Here is a 14,817-nt window from a genome sequence, read left to right as displayed (position 1 = left end):
CTGTTTTCCAACCATTATTAAAGAGTAAAAATAAAAAAGTCTTTATTCAATTTGCAACAAGGACAGACTACATGAAATTTATAAGTTAATGTCCCCGATACCCCTGAGGACGCTACATCGTAGCGAAACATGTCGGGGGGGCTTCTACCTTTATTTTAATAATTGTCCTATTGACACCTTTGAATCTAACTAATAACTAACTGCATGTAGCGCTCTGTGGTTGTGGTACTTAACCCTTTCTAGACAGAGCTCTTACGTCTGGCACTGTGCTAATTGCTGTCAGAAATGGACATTAACTTTTAAATTTCATGTAGTCTGTCCTTGTTGCAAATTGAATAAAGACTTTTTTATTTTTACTCTTTAATAATGGTTGGAAAACATGGCTTATTTCTGCCGGCAGGCTGCCTTTTTTGAAAAGGACTTAAATAGGGCATAAAATAAGAATTAATAAAAATAACTAAACACAGTATAAAATTATAAATAACATTAGCATTTAAAGCACCACAGAAACAGATATCGACAACCAGAAGAAATGTCACCGGACCAAGCTTAGGTCAAATGAACAATGCAAAACCGAGTGTCTCATTGAGACTCCTCGGCTGGAACATTTTCCATTTCCTAATCCATCTTCTTTCACACTGTAATAATTTTTTGATTAGGTCTCGACCCTTTAATCCCATATCAATATGGTCAACACTTCTGTAAAGGATCTGCCAGGCACAGCTTCGGGGTTAACTCCCATAATTTATCAGTCAGCACCTGAATCTACATCCCTGAGACTGACTCCAGCTTCCACCACTCAGGCTGGCAGGCTTAGGAGTGGGAGAGCCTATCGCAACCTGGCCAGACTCAGCTAGCTCCCGCCCTCGGTCTATTTAAGCCTGCCCTTCCTGTCCCTCGGTGCTTGTGATTCTTTTCGTGTGGTTTCCTGGCCCAGCTACAGCTCCTTCTATTTTGATCCTGCTCCATACAGACCCTGGCTTACTGACTACTCTTCTGCTCTTCGTTTGGTACCTCGTACACTCCTGGCTTGACTCGGCTCGTTCACCTCTCTGGTTGCTCACGGTGTTGCCGTGGGCAACTGCCCCTTTCCCTTGCTTGTATTCCCTTGTATGTTTGTCGTGTACTTACTGAGCGCAGGGACCGCCGCCCAGTTGTACCCCGTCGCCTAGGGCGGGTCGTTGCAAGTAGGCAGGGACAGAGTGGCGGGTAGATTAGGGCTCACTTGTCCGTCTCCCTACCCCCTGCCATTACATAATCACAAGCCTATACCTAGTCTACCCCTGGTCCCTGACACCACTATGGATCCCCGTGAGACCCTGGCTCAGCAAATGCAGGGTCTCTCCCTACAGGTCCAGGCCCTGGCTCAGAGGGTCAACCAGCCTGATGCTACCCTGGTAGTTCCCCTCACCGCACCTCTTGAACCTCACCTCAAGTTGCCCGACCGGTTCTCAGGGGACCGGAGGGCTTTTCTCTCCTTTCGGGAGAGTTGTAGGCTTTACTTTCGTTTAAAGCCTCATTCCTCAGGTTCTGAGAGCCAGCGGGTGGGTATAATTATGTCCCGACTCCAGGAAGGGCCCCAAGAGTGGGCCTTCTCCTTGGCTCCTGACGCCCCTGAACTTTCCTCCGTTGATTGTTTCTTTTCTGCTCTTGGACTTATTTATGACGAGACTGACAGGACTGCCTTTGCCGAGAGTCAGCTGGTGACCTTAAGTCAGGGTAAGAGACCTGTTGAGGAGTATTGCTCTGACTTTCGGAAGTGGTGCGTAGCTTCTCGGTGGAATGACCCTGCCTTAAGGTGCCAGTTTAGGTTGGGTCTGTCGAATGCTCTGAAGGACCTGCTAGTTAGCTATCCCTCTTCTGACTCCCTAGACCAGGTTATGGCTTTAGCGGTACGACTTGACCGATGTCTCAGGGAACGACAACGTGAACGTTTATGTGTTTTCTCCTCCGACTCCCCCATGATGCCTCCCGAAGTTCCGTTGCTTCGTTCCTCCCCAAAAGACTCAGAGATACCTATGCAACTCGGGGCCTCCGTGTCCCCCCAACAACGTAGAGAATTCCGCAGGAAGAATGGTCTCTGCTTCTACTGTGGGGATGACAAGCATCAAGTGAACAACTGTCCTAAGCGTAAGAATGCAGCCAGAGAACTTCCGCGCCTAAGTGATCATCGGGGAGGTCACTTTGGCGCACAGGTATTTCCCGTAAATAGGAAACGTACTAAGATCTTGCTTCCCTTTCAGGTCTCTTTTGGTGGTAGGTCTGCTACCGGCAGTGCCTTCGTGGATTCAGGGTTCTCTACTAATATCATGTCTGTGGAATTTGCTATGTCTCTTGCTATGCCTCTGATTGATTTGCCTACACCTGTCCGGGTAGTGGGTATCAACTCCACTCCTCTTGCTAATGGTTATTTTACACAGCATACCCCTGTTTTTGAACTCCTTGTTGGCTCCATGCATTTGGAGCAGTGCTCTGTACTGTTGATGCAGGGATTATCGTACGATTTGGTTCTAGGCCTTCCCTGGTTGCAGTTGCATAATCCCACGTTTGACTAGAATACTGGGGAGCTAACCCAATGGGGTAATGAATGTTTTACGTCATGTTTTTCTGTTAATTCTATTTCTCCCCCTGAGGACGCGAACACGCTACCCGAGTTTGTTCAGGACTTCGCTGATGTTTTCTCTAAGGAGGCCTCCGAAGTGTTACCTCCTCATAGAGAATACGATTGCGCTATCGAATTGGTACCAGGAGCTAAGCTTCCTAAGGGTAGGATATTTAATCTTTCTTGTCCCGAACGTGAAGCCATGAGAGAGTATATCCAGGAATGCCTGGCCAAGGGTTACATTCGTCCCTCTACTTCTCCGGTAGGTGCTGGCTTCTTCTTCGTAGGGAAGAAGGATGGTGGTCTTAGGCCATGCATTGACTACCGTAGCCTGAATAAGGTCACGGTAAGGAACCAGTATCCCCTTCCTTTGATTCCTGATCTCTTCAATCAGGTTCAGGGGGCCCAATGGTTCTCTAAGTTGGATCTACGGGGGGCGTATAACCTTATCCGCATCAAAGAGGGGGATGAGTGGAAGACTGCGTTTAACACGCCCGAAGGCCATTTCGAATACCTCGTCATGCCCTTTGGGTTGTGTAATGCCCCTGCGGTCTTCCAGAATTTCATAAATGAGATTTTGAGAAATTACCTGGGGATATTTCTTGTAGTGTACCTTGATGACATACTGGTGTTTTCCAAGGACTGGTCCTCCCACATTGAGCATGTCAGGAAGGTGCTCCAGGTCCTTCGGGAAAACAAACTGTTTGCCAAAAGCGAAAAATGTGTGTTTGGGGTACAGGAAATACCATTTTTGGGTCAAATCCTCACTCCTCATGAATTCCGCATGGACCCCGCCAAGGTTCAGGCTGTGGCGGAATGGGTCAAACCTGCCTCCCTGAAGGCGTTACAGTGTTTTTTGGGGTTCGCTAATTATTACAGGAGATTTATTGCTAACTTCTCGGTCATCGCTAAGCCTCTTACGGACCTCACTCGCAAAGGAGCTAATCTCCTCCACTGGCCTCCTGAGGCTGTCCAGGCTTTTGAGGTCCTTAAGAGGTGCTTTATCTCGGCCCCGGTGCTGGTTCAGCCCAACCAAATGGAGCCATTTATCGTGGAAGTTGACGCATCTGAAGTGTGAGTGGGGGCTGTCTTGTCCCAGGGTACCAGGTCCCTCACCCATCTCCGCCCCTGTGCCTACTTCTCCAGGAAGTTTTCGCCAACTGAGAGTAACTATGATATTGGCAACCGCGAACTCTTAGCCATTAAATGGGCATTTGAAGAGTGGTGCCACTTCCTGGAGGGGGCTAGGCACCAGGTAACGGTCCTTACCGACCACAAGAATCTGGTTTTCCTAGAATCTGCCCGGAGGCTAAACCCGAGACAAGCTCGATGGGCGTTATTTTTTACCAGATTAAATTTTTTGGTTACCTATAGGGCTGGGTCTAAAAATATTAAGGCTGATGCACTGTCGCGTAGCTTCATGGCCAGCCCTCCTTCGGAGGAAGATCCTGCTTGTATTTTGCCTCCAGGTATAATCATTTCCTCGATCGATTCTGATTTAGTCTCTGAAATTGCTGCTGATCAAGGATCAGCTCCCGGGAACCTTCCTGAGAACAAGCTGTTTGTTCCCCTGCAATTCCGGCTAAGGGTACTTAGGGAAAATCATGACTCCGCACTATCTGGTCATCCAGGCATCCTGGGTACCAAACACCTCATTACTAGAAACTATTGGTGGCCTGGGTTGCCTAAAGACGTTAAGGCCTACGTCGCCGCTTGTGAGGTTTGTGCTAGGTCCAAGAATCCCAGGTCCCGACCAGCGGGCTTACTGCGTTCGTTGCCAATTCCCCAGAGACCTTGGACACATATCTCCATGGATTTTATCACCGATTTGCCTCCATCCCAAGGCAAGTTGGTGGTGTGGGTGGTAGTAGACCGCTTCAGTAAGATGTGCCACTTTGTGCCCCTCAAGAAACTACCCAACGCTAAGACGTTGGCTACCTTGTTTGTCAAACACATCCTGCGTCTCCATGGGGTCCCTGTCAATATTGTTTCGGACAGAGGGGTACAATTTGTTTCATTGTTTTGGAGAGCCTTCTGTATGAAGTTGGAGATTGATCTGTCCTTCTCCTCTGCCTTCCATCCTGAAACCAATGGCCAAACTGAGAGGACTAATCAATATCTAGAACAATATTTAAGGTGTTTTGTCTCTGACTGTCAATATGATTGGGTCTCATTCATTCCCATCGCCGAATTTTCCCTTAATAACCGGGTCAGTAACTCGTCAGGGGTCTCCCCCTTTTTCTGTAATTTTGGGTTTAATCCACGGTTCTCCTCCGTTTCACCTGGTAGTTCCAACAATCCCGAGGTAGAGGTCGTTCATCGGGAACTGTGCACAGTCTGGGCCCAGGTTCAGAAGAACCTAGAGGCGTCCCAGAGCATACAAAAAACTCAGGCTGATAGAAAACGTTCTGCTAACCCCCTGTTTATGGTCGGGGATCTGGTGTGGTTGTCGTCTAGGAACTTGCGTCTCAAGGTTCCGTCCAAGAAGTTTGCTCCCCGGTTTATTGGGCCGTATAAGGTCATTGAGGTCCTCAATCCTGTCTCCTTCCGGCTGGAGTTACCCCCGTCTTTTCGTATACACGACGTGTTTCATGCCTCCCTCCTTAAATGCTGCTCCCCGTCCTTGGCTCCCTCGAGGAGACCTCCTGTTCCCGTCCTCACCCCTGAGGGGGTGGAATTCGAGGTGACCAAGATTGTGGACAGCAAGATGGTCCAAGGCTCCCTCCAGTACCTGGTCCATTGGAGAGGATACGGGCCCGAGGAGAGGACTTGGGTACCCGCCCGGGATGTTCACGCTGGGGTATTGGTCAGGAGGTTCCACCTTCGTTACCAGTAAGCCAGGTCCACTTAGAAAGGGTCCGGTGGCCCCTCATAAAAGGGGGGGTACTGTAAAGGATCTGCCAGGCACAGCTTCGGGGTTAACTCCCATAATTAATCAGTCAGCACCTGAATCTACATCCCTGAGACTGACTCCAGCTTCCACCACTCAGGCTGGCAGGCTTAGGAGTGGGAGAGCCTATCGCAACCTGGCCAGACTCAGCTAGCTCCCGCCCTCGGTCTATTTAAGCCTGCCCTTCCTGTCCCTCGGTGCTTGTGATTATTTTCGTGTGGTTTCCTGGCCCAGCTACAGCTCCTTCTATTTTGATCCTGCTCCATACAGACCCTGGCTTACTGACTACTCTTCTGCTCTTCGTTTGGTACCTCGTACACTCCTGGCTTGACTCGGCTCGTTCACCACTCTGGTTGCTCACGGTGTTGCCGTGGGCAACTGCCCCTTTCCCTTGCTTGTATTCCCTTGTATGTTTGTCGTGTTTGTCGTGCACTTACTGAGCGCAGGGACCGCCGCCCAGTTGTACCCCGTCGCCTAGGGCGGGTCGTTGCAAGTAGGCAGGGACAGAGTGGCGGGTAGACTAGGGCTCACTTGTCCGTTTCCCTACCCCCCGTCATTACAACTTCTTACTTGAAATGCCTTCGAATTGCAATAATGATGTACTTTGAAGTGTTTAGGTATAGTTTTTAACTTTTTAAGTTCATTTAAATTTTTCGCTGACTCAATAACCCATACATGTTTTCTAATGTGAATCTTTTGCTCGGGTAGTTAGCCTAATGTAAATCTTTGGGCACGGGCATGTGTCATAGTATTCTCTGGCCACTCGATTGCTGGAATTTCTTTGCCCGTTCGGAGAGGAAATACATTTCCCACATGGACTACAGCCCCATTTGGGTCCAGTGGAGCTGATTAATTTGAGTACTCGTTGGGAGATGGCTTTTGACCAGCAAATCCCTCAGGTTCTTAGATCTCCATGGTGAAAAGCAGAGGCTGAAATTTAGCAACTGCTGCTGCCACCGTCATTGTAACTTTGGCCTGAACAGATGGAATGTCCCTCCCCTCCCTGCATTTGAAATCCACACTCGCCCGCATAGACACAGTTACTGTTACCTGAACGCAAACCGTGGAAGAAGTCATCAATACTTGTGGCTGATGTATTTCCGTTTACGGAACTGCAAGTAGCCTGGTCCAAAACAAAATGGAGACTGACTGATACATTGGGACTTTGCATAGATAGAACACTGCGCGTGTCACAATGAAGCCCCTGGTTGACTGAGGTCCCTTTATTAGGTCATGACCTGTGGCTGCTGAGAGATTCATTGTGACATGCGCAGTGTTCCATCTATGCAAAGGTCCAATGAGCCCCACAGTATCAGTAAGTCTCCTTTTTGCTTTGGACCAGGCCACTATGCTTCTAGAGACAGAAGCCTACAAAACAGAAATGAAGCAGCCACAAGCGTTGCTGACATCTTCCACGGTATGCTATGTGCCCAGGTAACATAGTAACATAATAACTCCGTCTTTGCTGGCGATATCCAGGCCAAAGTGTTATGGTGGCAGTTACTAAATTGCAGCCGCTTCCTTCCATCTTAAACATTCCTCTCCACTCATTTGCATCAATTAGTGGCCTACTCAGCTGCAGCTTGTTACTTGTGGTTTTATGCAGATATAAATCCTTTTTGCGAATATTGGGAAGACTGGTAGGGAGTCAAACCTTGTCTCTTGCCATGTATGAGTGTGCCAGTAAGACCCTAGAAGTGGGCGCCATCTCCTAAAAATCTGGCTACTGGATGGCGATGGCGTGCAACATTTTCGAGTTGTCGCTTCATGGCCTTTTGGCTATTCAGGAATGTTAGTGTAGGGAAACCTGTGCTGTTTGTTGAACTGTCATGCATGACATAGGAGATTATTTATTGTGTGCTGCTTCATAGCCTGCACCGCATCGCAGTACATTGTACATTGTATGTGTGTTTAAAACGACTGATTGTTAATAAAGTATTTTCACCTAAAAATAATCTGTTCTTATCCATTTAATATCTGAACCGCCTCTTCCAGGTAAGGCTTTGTTCACATCTGCGTCAGGGTTCCGTACCGACGTTCAGTCGGAGCTTTCCATCGGAGCCCTGACTGACACAAACTGAAACCATAGGTTTCCATTTCCATCACTATTGGTTTCAATGGTGACGGATCCGGTGCCAATGGTTTCAGTTTGTCTCCGTTGTGCAAGGGTTCCGTCATTTTGACGGGATGAATAGCGTAGTCGACTACGGTCAGAACGAAGCCCTGACGCAGATGTGAACATTACCTAACAAGCAGCACCTGAGCAGGCCGTAAGTGATGCCCCTGAGTGGAGAGGGATGGTTGAAATGAAAGGCAGCAGCTGCAATTTAACAGCTGCTGCTGCCGCCAGCACTGCCACCATAAAGCTTTATCAGACATGTCTAGTGGATCAGAAAAAGGGGTGAGTGAGCACCCCAAAACACGTTATCTGATGTCACTAAAAGAAGGATTCAATACCTTGATTGAATCACTCCAATTTCTTGACGCCATTTTACGTGTTGCACCTTCAATACAACATTACCAGATGAGAGCATCTGCTAATATATTTGTTTCTTAATTCTCGATCGCAAGAATACACTAGGAGCACTCCTTGGTCTTTCTTTTTTACTATTTTCTCGAAGTATTTACTGTTGGTTGGCATAGCAGGAACTAGTAGGAGCAGCACCTTTTGATGGTCCACAATATACTTTGTACTATACCCGGCAACAGTGTTGTGTCTGGGTTACACAACCATTTAAGGTGTATAGTGATGGGCTTCTCACATGCACACAGAAATATCGAGGAAATACACTGGTAAGGCACTCAGGCCTAGCATATACAAATAGTAGAAGATATCATAGAGATGAAGATACAGTCCTCTTTCCAAGAAAACACTTCCTAAAAATGCACATTAAAAGAGGATATCAGTAGCAAGTAATACAGATAATAGAACACGACTTGTAACATGGAACATATAACACAGGTGACCAATGTCTACTATAGAATTTACAGTATATGAATGTACCATAAATTCATCAGATGAGGATCAAGATTCATCTGCTACGATATTCAAGAGCAAAAGTACTGAGGGGGTGGGGGGACGACAGAATAATGACTTTTGAGTTATAAGAAAACCGAACCAGGGTGTCCACAATGTGAGGTATTTAGTGTGACTGCCCATTTCCCAACTGGCTAGTGGTTATCTGAGCTATTTTGTGTAGTCTATCAATCCATAATTCCAGGAATGGAGGTTCCACAAACTTCCATTTGAGGGATATGTGCAGCTTAAGCAAAGTTGGTAAATTATTTTTAGAAAGTTGGAAGTGTGTGGTCGGTAGACATAAAAACACAAGTTCTAGAGAAAGTTGTATATTTCCTAGTAGACTAGAAAATTGGGTTTGCGTTGGGCAGATTTTGAAGAAGGAGGCCTTGGTATATTTTTGAGAGTAGTCTCTTTAGAAGTTTTGGGAATAATAGATAATTCTCTAGCCAGTATGCAGCTCGTATGGAACGTGGAAGGTTGTCCAAAAACGTTTTACATGTCTGTCTGAAAGACAATTAGTGTAAAAAAGAGATCGGGGGACCTTCTTCTGCTCGTAAGAGCGAAAGTTGGATTTATTTTTATTGACAGGGATATGGTAATGTCTGTGAGTCAAGACCAAGGCAAGCATATAGGGGTGTGAGTAGAGTTGATGTGTGCAGGATCGACACTTAACGGCATTAAAGGGGAAGGGCTTTTTTCTAAGCTGGTCCACAGAAAAAGTATTTTGCTGGTTTAACCAGGGTTGTCATACACTTGGTACTTTAACCCCTTCAAGACACAGCCTGTTTTGGCCTTCAGGGCACAGCCAATTTTTTCAAATCTGACATGTTTCACTTTATGTGGTAATAACTCCGGAATGCTTTTACCTATCCAAGCGATTCTGAGATTGTTTTTTCGTGACACATTGGACTTTATGTTACTGGCAAAATTTGCTCGATACATTAAGTATTTAATTGTGAAAAACACCAAAATGTAGCGAAAAATTGCAAAAATTAGCATTTTTCTAAATTTATATGTATCAGCTTGTAAGACAGATAGTAATACCACACAAAATTGTTGCTAATTAACATCACCCACATGTCTACTTTAGATTGGCATAGTTTTTTGAACATCCTTTTATTTTTCTATGACATCACAAGGCTTAGAACTTCAGCAGCAATTTCTCACATTTTCAAGAAAATTTCAAAAGGCTATTTTTACAGGGGCCAGTTCAGTTGTGAAGTGGATTTTAGGGCCTTATATATTAGAAACCCTCGATAAGTCACCCCATTTTAAAAACTTCACCCCTCAAAGTATTCAAAACAGCATTTAGAAAGTTTCTTAACCCTTTAGATGTTTCACAGGAATTAAGGCAAAGTAGATGTGAAATGTTCAAATTTCTTTTTTTTTGTTGCAGAAATTCATTTTTCATCTATTTTTTTTGTAACACAGAAAGTTTTACCAGAGAAATGCAACTCAATATCTATTGCCCAGATTCTGCAGTTTTTAGAAATACCCCACATTTACTGAAACACAGGCCTCAGAAGCAAAGGAACACCTAGAGGATTTTGGGGCCTCCTTTTTATTAGAAAATATTTTAGGCTCCATGTCTGGTTTGAAAGGCTCTTGCGGCACCAAAACAGTGGAAATCCCCCAAAAGTGACATCATTTTGGAAACTATACCCCTTGAGGAAATTATCTAGGGGTATAGTGAGCAATTTAACCACGCAGGTTTTTTGCAGAAATTATTGGAAGTAGGCCGTGAAAATGAAAATCTACATTCTTTCAAAGAAAATGTAGGTTTAGCTAATTTTTTCTAATTTCCACAAGGACTAAAAGGAGAAAATGCACCACTACTTTTGTAAAGCAATTTCTCCCGAGTAAAACAGTACCCCACATGTGGTCATAAACGGCTGTTTGGACACACGGCGGAGCTTAGAAGGGAAAGAGCGCCATTTGGCTTTTGGAACTCAAATTTAGCAGGAATGGTTTGCGGAGACCACGTCGCATTTGCAAAGCCCCTAAGGGACCAAAACAGTGAAAACACCAAAACTCCATTTAGGAAACTACACCCCTTGAAGAATCTATCTAGGGGTGTAGTGAGCATTTTGAACCCACAGGGGTTTCATAGATTTTATTAGAATTGGGCAGTGAAGATAAAAAAAATCATTTTCTTCCAATAAGACGTAGCTTTAGCTCAACATTTTTCATTTTCTCAACAAATAAAGGAATAAAAGAACCCCAACATTTGTAAAGCAACTTCTCTGGAGTACGGCAATACCCCATTTGTGGTCATAAACTGCTGTTTGGGCATACGGCAAGGATCAGAAGAGAAGGAGTGCCGTTTGGCTTTTGGAGCACAGATTTTGCTGGATTGGTTTCTTGACACCATGTCACATTTGCAAAGCTCCTAAGGTACCAGTACAGTGGAAACTCCCCAAAAGTGACTTGATTCACGAAACTACACCCCTTGAGGAATTCATCTAGGGGTGTAGTGAGCATTTTGACCCCACAGGTGTTTCATAGATTTTATTAGAATTGGGCAGTGAAAATAAAAAAAATCCTTTTTCTTCAATAAGACGTAGTTTTAGCTGAAAATGTTTCATATTCTCAACAAATAAATGAAAAAGAGCACCCCAACACTTGTAAAGCAACTTCTCCTGTGTACGGCAATACCACATATGTGGCCATAAACTGCTGTTTAGGCACAGAGTAGGGCTCAGAAGGGAAGAAGCGCCATTTGGCTTTTGGAGTACAGATTTTGCTGGATTAGTTTCCTGTCGCTATGTCGCATTTGCAAAGTCCCTGTGGGACCAAAACAGTGGATCCCCCCCAGAAGTGACCCCATTTTGGAAACTACACCCCTCAAGGTATTCACCTAGGGGTGTAGTGAGCATATTAACCCCACAAGTGATTGGCAGAAATTGGTGTGCACTCGATGTTGCAGAGTGAAAATGGTTTTTCAATAGATATGCCAATATGTGGCGCCCAGCTTGTGCCACTGGAGACACACATCCCAAAAATTGTTAAAAGGGTTCTCCCGGGTATGGCGATGCCATATATGTGGAAGTAAACTGCTGTTTGGGCACACTGTATCGTTCAGAAGGGAGGTAGCGCCATTTGGCTTTTGGAGCGTGGATTTTGCTTGTAGTAGTTTTGTTTGGAGTCTTACTGGTGTTTCCGTTTATAATGTGGAGGTACATGTAAGGCGGGCGGAGTATATAAGGGGCATAGTCAGGGGGTATAATAATGGGGTAAAAAAAAACAATAAAATAATCCATAGATGTGTGTTACGCTGTGACACAATCCTTTCTGCACAGGCCGGTGTCACACTAATAAATGGTCTTTACTTATTCCCCTTTTGGTCAGCAACCCACACCTTTGAAGTTTGGGGAATTTTGCTGGGAAAGTGTTGTCCTGGTATAATACGGGCGCCCTCACTTCCAGCAGATATGTTTGGCCCTCCCCTTCCTGGTTCCCTAATTTTAGGGGCCTTGATAAATCGCCACTTGAAACAGAAGAAACGTTCCCCTCGGGCCGGCACAACTGCATATTTTTATTTCCTGGCTTATTGGTGCCTTGACTAATTTTATTTTTTCATAGACGTAGTGGTATGAGGGCTGTTTTTTTTGTGTGACGAGCTGTAGTTTTTATTGGTACCATTTTGGTGTACATGCGACTTTTTGATCACTTGTTATCCTTTTTTTTTTGGGGAGGCAAGGTGACCAAAAAACAGCAATTCTGGCATATTTTTTTAGTTCTTTTTATACAGCGTTCACCATGCGTTATAAATTACATGTTACCTTTATTCTGCGTGTCAGTCCGATTCCGGTGATACCTAATTTATAGCACTTTTTATGTTTTACAACTTTTTGCACAATAAAATAACTTTTGTAAAGAGAATGGATTTTTTCTGTCGCCAAGTTGTGAGAGCCATAACGGTTTTACATTTTTCGTCGACGGAGCTGTATGAGGGCTTGTTTTTAGCGAGACGAGTTATAGTTTTTATAGGTACCATTTTTAGGTACATGCGACTTTTTGATCACTTTTTATTTCAATTTTTGGAAGACAAAGTGACCAAAAAATAGCAATTATGTCAGTATTTTTTAGTTATTTTTTTTACGGCGTTCATTGCGCGGGATAAATAACATCATATTTTTATAGTTCAGGTCGTTACGGTCGCAGCGATACCAAATATGTATGGCTTTATTATTTTTTTCAATAATAAATGACTTGATAAGGGAAAAAGGGCGATTTGTGTTTTGTGTTATTATTTGAAACTTTTATTGTATTTTTTACAACTTTTATTTACACTTTTCTTTAGTCCCACTAGGGGACTTGAAGGTTCAACTGTTTGTTTGATGTTCTAATACATTGCACTACCTATGTAGTGCAATGTATTAGAACTGTCAGTTGTTCACTGACAGCAAGCCGATCAGGCTCCGCCTCTGGGCGGGGCCTAATCGGCTAACGTAATGGCAGATAGGAAGCCATTGTTAGGCATCCTGTTGCCATAGTAGCAGTCGCCAGCCTTGCCATCGCATGGCAAGGCTGCCGATTGAATACAAAGCACTTTGATGCAGCGATTGCATTGAATCGCTGCATTGAAGGGGTTAATGGCAGGAATCGGAGCTAGCTCCGGTTCCTGCCGATAGATCGGGGTGTCCGCTGTAACATACAGCGGACACCCACTGCGGATGACGCCGGCTCAGCTTCTGAGCCGGAAGCTGAGCCGGCACCATCTTGCCATTACAGGCTGATCGGGAGGTAAGTATTAGCCCTCCGATCGCCTTTGCAGCCACCGGCAACCCAGCGATCACGTTGCTGGGGTGCCGATGGCTATAAACTCCTCACATGCTGCGATCTCTATTGAACGCAGCATGTGAGGGGTTAATCGGTCGGATCGGAGGCTAGCTCCGGTCCTGGCCGATACCTCAGGGTGCCAGCTGTAACATACAGCTGTCACCCGGCGGTGATGTCGCTGGCTCAGATCCTGAGCCAGCTTCATCTCCATCACGTACAGTTACGTGGAGATGCGGGAAAAGGCCATCTCCCATCACGTAACTGTACGTGAAATTGCGGGAAGGGGTTAAAGGCAGGAGATTACTGGATTCTCACATACAATATATCTTATTAGCCCAGCATCATGAAGGTTATTTACAGCTTCATAATCTTGCCTTCTCTCCTCCATCTCCACCTTTATCCCCTCCATCTTCATTCTCCTCTGTGACACCATTACTGTTATCACCCATCAGAACAATAAGTATGTAGACACTTAAAGGGAATGTGTCGCTAGAAATTATTATTATTTTTTTCAGTTAAACAATTAGTATTTGAGTGATTACACATTGTTTTAATTTTTTTAATTTTTTCACAAGTCAGGAAATATTATAAATTAGATTCTAATTTATAACATTTCCATGTGCTGGCCACTAGAGGGAGCAGTTCCCAAAATTTGGGGTGGACAACACTCTCCTCTAGTGTCCTCACACAATCCCCCCTCCCTTCTTCTGGCTAGTGCCAGGAGAAGGAGGGGTTTGAATGTCTTAAAACCTCCTACACTGTGTGCCGCCATTTTCTGAGCGACTGCACAGTGTAGAAGGATTAGATACAGGGCTCAGCAGACAGTATCACACGAACATACACGAACATAATACACACATCATACACGAACATAAATTACCTGCTCCTGCCGCCTCCGCCACCGCTGGTCTACGCTCCTAGTCCTTGCTCCTTCGCTTCGTTCAACATATGGCCGTAAGCCGCGGCTGGAAGTCGTCATCTTACTGTCCGGCAGCGGCTTCCGGTCCACATGAAAATGGCTCCGGATTTCGCTCTACGAACGAGCTTAGTTTTGGTCTGTGTGGGAGCAGCGCATGCGCCGTTCCCACACAGACGGTGTATGCTTCTGAGAATGGAACGGCTCCCGTTCACATTCTCCATGGGGTTGTATGTGCCGTATAGCATCTCTGTATGTGTCGTTAATCGACACATACAGAGATGAAAAAAAAATGGCAGCCCCATAGAGAAGTAAAAGTTTGAATACAGTAAAAAGTATTAAGTGACAACGCTAAAAAATAAAATTTTTGTTTATATTTTATTAAAAGCAATATAATAAAAAAAAAATCATGACACCTCCCCTTTAACTGAGCAGTCCTCTAGCCAATTACTCAGCATCTCACCTATTGATCCACATATGTTATCACTCATAATGAGCAATCTTCTGCATAATATACCTACCTACCTGCTTACTCTGTACATTTTCTGCTAGGATATGATGAATGAATGCAACCCAGTATCGAGTTCATTAGACATTTTCCGGAA

The 14,817-nt window shown here is 44.9% G+C and overlaps 1 pseudogene; it reads right to left on the bottom strand.

Annotated features, from left to right (window-relative positions):
• LOC142651251 (aldehyde dehydrogenase family 3 member B3-like) overlaps positions 1-6,616 on the bottom strand; it is a 46,618-nt pseudogene extending 40,002 nt beyond the window's left edge.
• Between the last annotated feature and the right edge of the window lie 8,201 nt (positions 6,617-14,817).

The sequence above is a fragment of the Rhinoderma darwinii genome, chromosome 1 (assembly GCF_050947455.1).
Source record: "Rhinoderma darwinii isolate aRhiDar2 chromosome 1, aRhiDar2.hap1, whole genome shotgun sequence".
Taxonomy (NCBI): domain Eukaryota; kingdom Metazoa; phylum Chordata; class Amphibia; order Anura; family Rhinodermatidae; genus Rhinoderma; species Rhinoderma darwinii.
The sequence above is the reverse complement of the archived record's forward strand: the minus strand, read 5'-3'. Positions and strand labels throughout refer to the sequence as shown.